At 38.4% G+C, this 9,671-nt stretch overlaps 1 protein-coding gene across 12 annotated transcripts in view; it reads right to left on the reverse strand.

Annotated features, from left to right (window-relative positions):
* Window positions 1–9,299, reverse strand: part of ZNF644 (zinc finger protein 644) — a 113,508-nt gene extending 104,209 nt beyond the window's left edge. For 2 of the 12 annotated variants that reach the window (XM_088835480.1, XM_088835473.1), the window contains exon 1: window positions 8,994–9,299. The gene's annotated coding sequence lies outside the window, so the exon portion shown is untranslated. Of the gene's footprint in view, window positions 1–7,614; window positions 8,653–8,702; window positions 8,807–8,993 lie in introns of those variants that run through there. The other 10 variants (XM_088835474.1, XM_088835481.1, XM_088835475.1 and 7 more) reach the window with 10 other exon arrangements.
* Between the last annotated feature and the right edge of the window lie 372 nt (window positions 9,300–9,671).

The following is a 9,671-nucleotide window of genomic DNA, read 5'->3' on the forward strand; positions in this document are numbered from 1 at the left end:
CTTAAATGGCAAAACCTTTCTGGTTGAGATTGGATACTTGCCTGTAAACGTAAATACAAAAATTTATTTCTACCCCTACAATCACAATCAGAAATACCCAAATACCTTATTAAACAACCTGAAATGCCTGAAAGCTAACTTACATAATGTCTAGAAACTACTAATAAAGAGGTTCCAAAAAGCAGCTATATAAGGAGGTAATCCAAGACCTCTTCTATCTACTTCTTGGCTATATGCCTAGAGGATACTGTAATGAAAGTAAGCCAGACAACCATGTTACCTACGGAGGCAATTCAAATCTCTGCATTCTAAACAAATTTTGTTATAAAACCTCTGATGGGTTACTATTAATGAAAACTAAAAAACATCTCTGATGTTGATATATATCACACTGGGGAAAAAAAGGCCTACGGTACAAACTACCTATCATCTAATTTATCTCCAAATTCATCCAACAATGCCCATAATTGTAAAGAGACAGATTCAGGCATCAACTCTCACTACACTGGGAAAGGATGAATATGCCATTAGCAAGTTTGAAAACAAGCCAAACCTATTTCTGATGATGGCGGTCAGAAAAGTGGTTACTTCTTTGAGGGAGAAGAAAGAGGAAGGGGCACAAGGCACCTTTTTCAGCACAGAAAATGTTTTGTATCTTGATCTAGGTTGAAGTTACTGGGTGTATTTATTTGTGGAATTTCTTTTACTTGTATTCATAAGATTTGTGCACTTAAATATATGTAAATTATATATAAGTAAAATATTTAAAACCTAAAAACCTAATGGTAAAATCTAAAAACCTTTTAAATAATGGTAAAAATCTAAAAACCTTTTCTCAATTCTCATCCTTTTCCATCATTCTCCATCATATCTCTAATCACAGACCACCAATAGTCCCTAAATGCAACTCTTTCCCGCTATAAGACCCACAAGGCTTTGTTAGTATTTTGCCAGCACTTTTCTTAAACTCTGCCTCGTATTAATTCACTTAAATAATAATTCAATATTCATTAACTGCTCATGTGCAAAACACGGGATTAGGCAACCTCCAACATTTACCGAACACACGCACACAGAAAAACCAAATTCCCTAAGCTGGATTCAAGCCACCCTATTATCTGGTTTCTAATAATGTCTCCTCTTTTAATTCCCATCACTTCTTTACGGGAATGTTCTTTCCCCAGCATACTCTTTTCTCAACTCTCCTTAAGGCACAGTTCAATTTCTACTTTATCCTTTCTCGGTACTTGTACAGAACTTACTATCTGTATCTGCACTGTCCAAAACACGACTAATGAGTGCCTGAGTCTGGTTGGTCTGAACCGGGATGTCCTTTAAGGAGGTAACACACTGGATTTTGAAGACTTGGTGTAAAAAAAAAAGAATGTAAAGTATCTCAATAATGTGTACATGTTGAAATGACAGTATTTGGATATATGGGGTTACATAAAAGAGTCAAAAATGTTAACTTTACTTATTTTTTTAATCTTTTAATGTGGCTATAAAAAAATTTAAATCACATTGTGGCTCAACATATTTCCACCTGCCAGTAGTGACCTATACAACCTATTTATAGATTATAGATTTATTTGGCATCCACCCAATTAGTGCAAGAAATTCAGTATTAAGCCCATTCTCTTTTTATATACTAAAGATTATATATATACACACTAAACATTATATACATATACTAAAATCAACTAGTATTCTGTTAGGTGCCTATTTAATTTTAATATCAATTTTAAAGATTTTTAACAAGGAAGCTTAAGACACTTCAGAGTATAAAAATGTTTTTAAAGTTCTGTTTCCATTTGGCTATAAACTGTTAAAATGTTACCTACATTTTATACATATCCATTTTGTGTTAAATGTCTCACCAGGCAGACAGTACTATTAAACTCATAGAATTTCTAATCCCAGAGTATTAGTTCTAATTAAGGTAGATTATTTTTCATCTTAGTCACTCACTAAAGAAAAAAGCAGCTTCCATTTTGACCAATATCACTGTACCAACGTCCAGCAGCCAAGACAAAGAACCTTTATTTGGGGGTATGAATAAACAATGTGAGCAATAAGACACCAACTGAAATGAGGGTAGGCAGAAAAATGCCTTCATAATGTTAAGTTTCATAAGTAGGAAACAAAACTTAAAAATTATATAATAAGGTAAAATGGCAGATATACAGAATGAAAGGATAGGAAGTCAAAATATACCTACATTCAAACTTTGCTGCTCTACTGTTTACTGTCTATATGACCTAAATCTAAGTTTGTTTCCCTGCATATGAAATGAGAACATATACTATAAATGTATATATTGTAAGGTAGCATCATTATAAGGAATAATAATAGATGCTTAATTAATGTCAGTTTCATCTTCCTTTCCTTTAATACGAATGATTATACAGTGGTGACAAGATTATGGGTGACTTCTCCTGTCTTCCTTTTCCAAACTGTTGAAAGTATTTTTTAAACAAATATTAAAACTCTAATATTTCAAATCACACTTCTCCTCATGTGAACTTAAAAAGTACTTTTACTAGCTGCCTTTTACAATTGTCTTTAAAGTTTAAAATTTGCATTGGTAGTGGGGGAAGTAGGTGGTAGAAGAAAAACTTAAAAGACTGGGAAATAAGTTTAAGATTAAACCAGCATGCTGCTGCTAAGTCACTTCAGTCGTGTCCGACTCTCTGTGACCCCATAGACGGCCTCCCCCGTCCCTGGGATTCTCCAGGCAAGAACACTGGAGTAGGTTGCCATTTCCTTCTCCAATGCACGAAAGTGAACAGTAAAAGTGAAGTCGCTCAGTCGTGTCCGACTCTTAGCGACCTCATGGACTGCAGCCTACCAGGCTTCTCCGTCCATGGGATTTTCCAGGCAAGAGTACTGGAGTGGAGCGCCACTGCCTTCTCCGTAAACCAGCATAGACATATATAAAACAAAAAGTGTGGAGAGGAAAACAGCAAAAGGAAATGCTATTTGAGGAAATTCCCCTGACCAAGTCAGACCAAGCAGTGAGAAGGTAACATTCTTCTCAATCCTGCTTCTGCTGAAGCCACTCCTCACTCTCATCTGGGGTTTATATGTACTTTACATACAAATATACACAGCCACTCTCACTCTTCTCTCTGCTAATACTCACCACCATCCTCATGGTCAAAAATTAAAGGGGAGTGAAGAAACAGGATGTTTTAACAAAGTAAACCAACACACTGGCTGGGAAGAACTAAAATGCACTCTTTCCCAAATGCATTATTATTTTCATCACTTGATAGTCATAAAAGAAAATGTGTTCCTGATATATTAACGCTGGTTATAGCTTTAGCTGCTAGAACTGAAGATGCCACAGTTTGGTGCCTATCTTCCTTTGCAGACATAAGCCTCAAAATGGAACACTAAAAAAAGTATATAGCTTCAGATCACTGACAGGTGAAAATTTCAAGATACTGTTACGTCGCTAAGTTGTGTCCAACTCTTTACCACCCCATGGACTGTAGCCTGCCAGGTTCCTCTGTCCAAGGGATTTGCTAGGCAAGAATACTGGAGTGGGTTGTCATTTCCTTCTCCAGTCAAGCTACTGCAGAAAAAACAATAAAACAATGGTGATAATAACTATTATTATTATTTCAATAGTTAATATTTATTCAGCATTCATTGCATACCAGAAAGTTAAGGGCTTTACTACATGAATTATGTAATATAAACCCAAACCTCTATGAAGATATTATTATTCAATCTACTTGCCTAGTGCTCACAGAGCTAGATCTTAACACCACTAGTTTTACATCAATACTTCCTCTTTTTAAACCTTATCCTCCCATCCTCCACAAACTATTCAACAATAATTAGGATTCATCCCCCTCCCCAATAATTGTGGTGTTTTGAAAGTACTAGTTATGTTTAACATCTTCCTCAAGAAACTGATGAAAAAAAACATTATGCTTTCAAGTAAAAGGGTTAAATACTCTGGAAAAAAGGATAAAATTTTTCATCTTTTATAAATAATAGAAAAATAATTGTTATAAAACAGGTAAATACACTTTAAAAACGGTGTTTTAATCACAACACTTTATTAGGCACTTTAAAATTTTAAATTATCCTTTTGACTCATAACATATTTAGTTTCCTGACTTTGTACAAAGTCTTTTAAAAGCTGTATTTTCCCGTAGATACAAAGAATAGAGTGATTGCAAGCGTGGGGAAGGGGATGGGCAAAATAGGCGAAGGAAATTAAAAGGCACAAACTTCTAGTTTTAAAATAAGCAAGTCATGGGGAAGTAGTATACAGCATAAGAAATATGATCAATAATATAATAACTTTGTATGCGGTCTGATAGATACTAGACTTATTGAGGCGATCATTCCATAAATGTTGACCACTAGGTTGTACACCTGAAGCTAAAATAATACAGTACATCAATGTTTCAATTTTAAAAAGTAAAACTGCATTTTCAACCTCAATGAATAACATACATACTAAAAAGGCTAATATCTAAAACCTTATGTGCATTACTCTAACCAACTTCACTTATACCACAATTTAGACTAATAGGAATCAAATTTCAAGGAACAAATCACTCATCTATACTCTTCACAAAGTTACTTACAAAATCAGAATTCCAAGAATTCCAAATAAAATGGGAAGGTTACAGCTCACAGACAGGTAGGGCAAAAGACTGGTAGAGGAAGAGTGCAAGGGCAATCGCTTTGAAACACTAATCTCAATACAGTCTCACTTTCCCTCATCTAAGAGAAGTATGCACTGCTGCTGCTGCCCTAGAATTCTTCTTCTCTTCCTCTTGAAATCCTCTTGGAAATTCCTCCTGGAAAGTTATCTCACAGGACTGCTAACATTTCTTAGTAGTCTACCTTTTATTTCTAACTAAATGGAACAAAAACACACTAACTCCTTCTAATCACATAAGAGTTTCTAGTAAATTCAAAGAAAATAGTAAACTTAGCAGTTTAGCTTCAGCAGATCTAAGAAAAAAATTAAACAGTACAGCAAGTGAGGCCCCAGAGAGAAGAATACACTTTTTTCATATAGGCTCCATCTATCTGAAGAAAGACCACGAACTGAATTTAGTGTTCTGGCTTTGAGATTTCAAGGGATCTTTCTCTTGGTGCTTCATTTTAAGAGTGGGAAGAAGAAATACTTTAGTCAACCAGCAGGGTGAGCTAGTGCTAGAATCAGTTTGATTATTCTCAATTTGATTCCTCTCAGTTCTCTCAAAATTCAGTGGTGCAAATGGCACTATCAAAAGCAGCTATTCCATTTATGTTATAAACCATGAGCACCCCATCAAAACCTCATGGTTTGTAACATAAATGGCATTATTTTGAGAGAGGGATAACTTAGGTATGGTATTGGGCTTTTTTTTTCTTTTTGCAGCTTGAGACAGTTGTAAAATAACTTAATGTAGCTTTTTACAACTGCGTATTCTATAGTATTTTTTCATTTGGTGAAATTTTAACTGTTAATGTTTTTGGCATTGTGCTTTGTACCATTTATTAAATAAAAATTAAAAACAAAATAAAACTGGAAACCCCAAAACAAAAAACCGGCTATTCCCACCTAACAAACCTCAATTAAGACTTTACTTCTAGAATTGCTTCAGTCAGTGCTACATAATTTTAATATTTACGAAGCAGATTATACCAGAGAGATTAATAACAAACGTTTTAAAAAAGTTTATCTGAATATCTAAAATATTATATTATCCATCCTTTATTATGTTTTACAAACTATAAATTAAAAACTTTAAAAAAAACCTGCTAAAACTAGTGTTCTATAAAATTAGGGCAAGGTAATTCAACATTCCAATTTCTGGATTCAGCTTGCTACAGCTACCTGCTTTAATATATGCCTGAAAAGCAGGCATGAGAAAAGCATCTCCACAAGAATGAGATCCCCTGCTTTCCCTTAGAATCACATTCTGAGAAGAGCCTAAATAAGTAACCCTATATACTAGCAATGCATTTGGGGTGAAAGAAAGATGAACCTGATCTCTTCTAATAACCAATTTCTTTAAACTGTTTAAATGATAAGTAACTTCACCACTTCAAGTAACTGTCCTTGAGTCTATATTTTCCCCTCCTGTTACCCAATACAGTTCTCAACTACAAAAAAATTCTCCCTTTCTTATAATTCAAATAACAAATTAAACCTGCAAAAAGTTTAACCTTTGCGGGCAACAGACTCACTTCATAATTACAAATAATCCAGAAGTAATCCTAATTATCACAAGACCAAAGTATATTTAAATCCACTCACATAGTGTTGCAAATTAATATATCAACTTTCCTAGAAGAATCAATAATTTAAATGAGCCTTAAATGACCCATAAAAGCTTTAAAACCTAAAGATAATGTACCTGTTGTTGTTAAACATGATATCCAAAGACATTAAAGATAACTGTGGGACCCCATCATAAATGATTTTACTACTTGTTGAATTTCCTAACAGATCTTACAGATTCACTATTCAACAGTACACTAGTTAGTCTTAAGTTGCTTTTAACGTGGTCAAAGTGGCATGTCCATTTATCCAACTAAAATGTTATTAGAAAATGAAAGGCATTAGTATCTACCTCATTTCTTACATAATAACTGGTAGTTAACTGCAATTACTTCAAACTTTCCAGAAGTTTATCAAGCTACCTGTTTTGTTAAGTTTCTAAGTCAAGATTATTTTGAAAACCTCAAAATTCAAAAGCAACATTGCTTTGAAATTATCTGATGTCTGTATTTTGTATCTGAATTTGTTTCACTTTGGAAGTCCCTTTAAAACGTCACCATATCAAGTTAAATACACGTTTTCAATTACCATCACAGAATTTCTCATCAGTATAACAGTATCTAAATAACAAGTACTCTCAAACATACCCCCTTGTTTTATAACCATGATTAGTTGCAGATGGTCACCTCCTTATCCCAGCAATGTGACCAATGAAAAGACCAACGAGATGGAAGTTGAGAGATGATTTTCCATCATGCCCTTAACTTAATCATCTTTGGCCCTCAAAATATTGTGAGAGAGGGTAATACTAGTTGTTCTCGAAGATTCCTTCTAAGCTAAAACTATATGATTCAATAATAATTTTGCTGATAATAATGTATCTCTCATTAATACAAGATTGTTCTCTATTAGAAGAAAAGTTAAAAGAGGGGGCAACATAAAACAAGGAAAATCAAAGTTTTAAGAAATCCTGAAAAGTTCAAATTTCAATTCAAACAGATCTAAAGTTAGTTATAAGTATGTTTAACTATCCCTTCAATAAAGTAATTTAACTTGTTAATGTGACCTGGTCAAAACATTAGTTGTTTCCAAATTTTGTATTGAGAATATTACAAATATACCAAGTATGTTGTAGATGTAGGTGCCATATAATTTTAAATGTTAGAAATTCTAAAACTCACACCACCATCATGATTTTGACAGCAATGTAAATATAAACTAGCAATGTACATTAATACTAGTCAAGCTACTAGTACTAAAGCTTCATGCTTTACCTATTAAAATATCTAAATTGTAACTTCTTTATAAACACTAATTTTTCCTTACAAAATCTATGGATGTAAATATTGTTGCCATCAAGTTTCCTGGATACTTACACATATGACTGAAGGCAAACAGCAGGTTTCCTTTCTTTGAGAAATTTGAGTTGTCTATGTTTTGAAATGCTCTTTTTCTTGTAGGACCAAAACTATGTAGCTAAACTACTGCAGAGAGGCAATATACTATTAAGGCAAATCTAATCTATCATCCGGATGCAACAAGCCTGGCATTAGTCAGGACTGGCCAGAATAGATGATGGTGTTTTGGTTATTTCTGCTGACGATATTATTAACTTGTATAAGGAACAGGACCATCAAGGACCTCAACTGTGTTTTTCTCGTTGAGTACTTCTCAAGGACCACACAAAATCTTAACTCTAGACATGAAAGTTTTATAACAACTAGATTTGTATCAGTATTATTTAAACAGTTCAAGAAAAGTTTTCCACTAATGTTGCTAAACCATGGATGGATCCCAACACGAGAGTCGTCTGTGGAAGTCTCGTAACAAGAAACCGTTAGTTCCACCACCTAAGTTTCCAATCACTGAGAAGGGTCTGGGACAACTCATCTTCAGGTTCACGGGAGAAGTGGAGCACACCTGCTTTCCTCTGGCAGAGATTAAGCTCCCAGGGACACAAAGGCCAGGGAATCAGACCTGGAGAAGCAAAAAGCTTTAGCTGGACACCCACCAAGCCCCTGGCAACCCACTTTGAGCGATTTACCTCTTGCTGTTACTTCCCAGGCACCTAGCGGCATAAGATCTTGCAGAACACGGGGAGGGGAGGGCTATGCGGTCCAGGTCCCACGTTAGGGGAGGGGTGTGTACAGTTAACGCCAGAGCCTACGCTTCTGGCCGAGACGGAGCAGCCCCGAGGAGAGGGGGTTGGTGACTGCTCTCGGACCGCCCCGTTACTCAGTGCATTGCAATGGCGACCGCCAGGCTCCCCAAGCCGCCTGATCTCGGCCCCCTTCCCCCTACTGCTCACTGGCTGCTCGGCTTCATGTGACTATACAAAACCCCCAAGTCTAGTGCCCAGCTCAACCCCTTTGTGTCCGCTACCGGATCCTCCGACGCCGCCGTGGTGAAGTCCCCCCTCCCCACCTCCGCCGAGTCCCGCCCCGCGGCGGCGGCCGCCGCTCACCTCAGGTTCCGCCGCCCCCTGCGGCCGCCGCCTCCCCGAACCCGGGGCCCGGGCTCCTTGTGTAGCACCAACTCCGCCTCCTCGGCCGCCGCCGCCATCTTAGCCTGTGCGGCAAAATGCGTCCTTTTGGATGGTTGGGACCCAGCCTAGGGCGTAGCTCCCCGGGCCCGAGCGCCGAAGGCCGGGTCCCCCAAGTTCTTCCGCCACCCCCAGTCCCGCGCCGCCACAGCCCAGAGGCCCGAAACCCACACGGGTCCCGGCGATTCCGACCAAATAGCCCCTGAAACTCACAGTTTGGTGCCGTGTGCGTCAAACCGGGGCGACGTTGGGAGCGCGCGGCGTCCCCGCGTCACACGCCGCTCTGTACGCTACTCGGCTCCAACGGCCCCCCTCCGCTCCCCGCTTTTCGCCTGCGGCCCCGGTTCCCACGGCGCAGGCGCGCTGCTTTCCCGCCTCTTACCGACCTACGGGCCGCGGGGGCGGCCAGCGAGGAGCTCCCGGGCGGCCTAGCGCTGGTGGAGCGTCTAGGCCAATTACACCAACCCGGGCAGCAGAAACAGTGCACTACTGTTCTCGGGTGCCAGAAACCCAACAAGGTCACCTCCCCCAGCGCTGACCTAATCACTCTCAAGGAGGTTCCCGCCCCAAAGTAGGCACGCTCCAAATATGGTGGTGCCCAAACTCTGCAAGACCCAAACACTTAGGCAAGCCTAGGCCCTTTAAGGTGGAACAGACCCATGTTTGAGTTCCACGATCACGAGAGTGGCACAATTCCTTTTCTCTTCCTACTGTTGAGGAAAACAGCTGAAGAACCCAAGATTGCCGGCCACAACCGTAGAGTCATGGCAGAAGAAGTTTTCTGGATCTTAAGGGGACCAATTGTTGGGAGATGCTTGATGAATAAGCACAGCATCAAACGTAGTATCTCAGTTCGGGTAGGAAGGCCTGCCCTAAAAGGTGCCCTGGCTT

The sequence above is a fragment of the Moschus berezovskii genome, chromosome 4 (genome assembly GCF_049115385.1).
Source record: "Moschus berezovskii isolate FMDL1 chromosome 4, NW_MosBer_1.0, whole genome shotgun sequence".
Lineage (NCBI taxonomy): Eukaryota > Metazoa > Chordata > Mammalia > Artiodactyla > Moschidae > Moschus > Moschus berezovskii.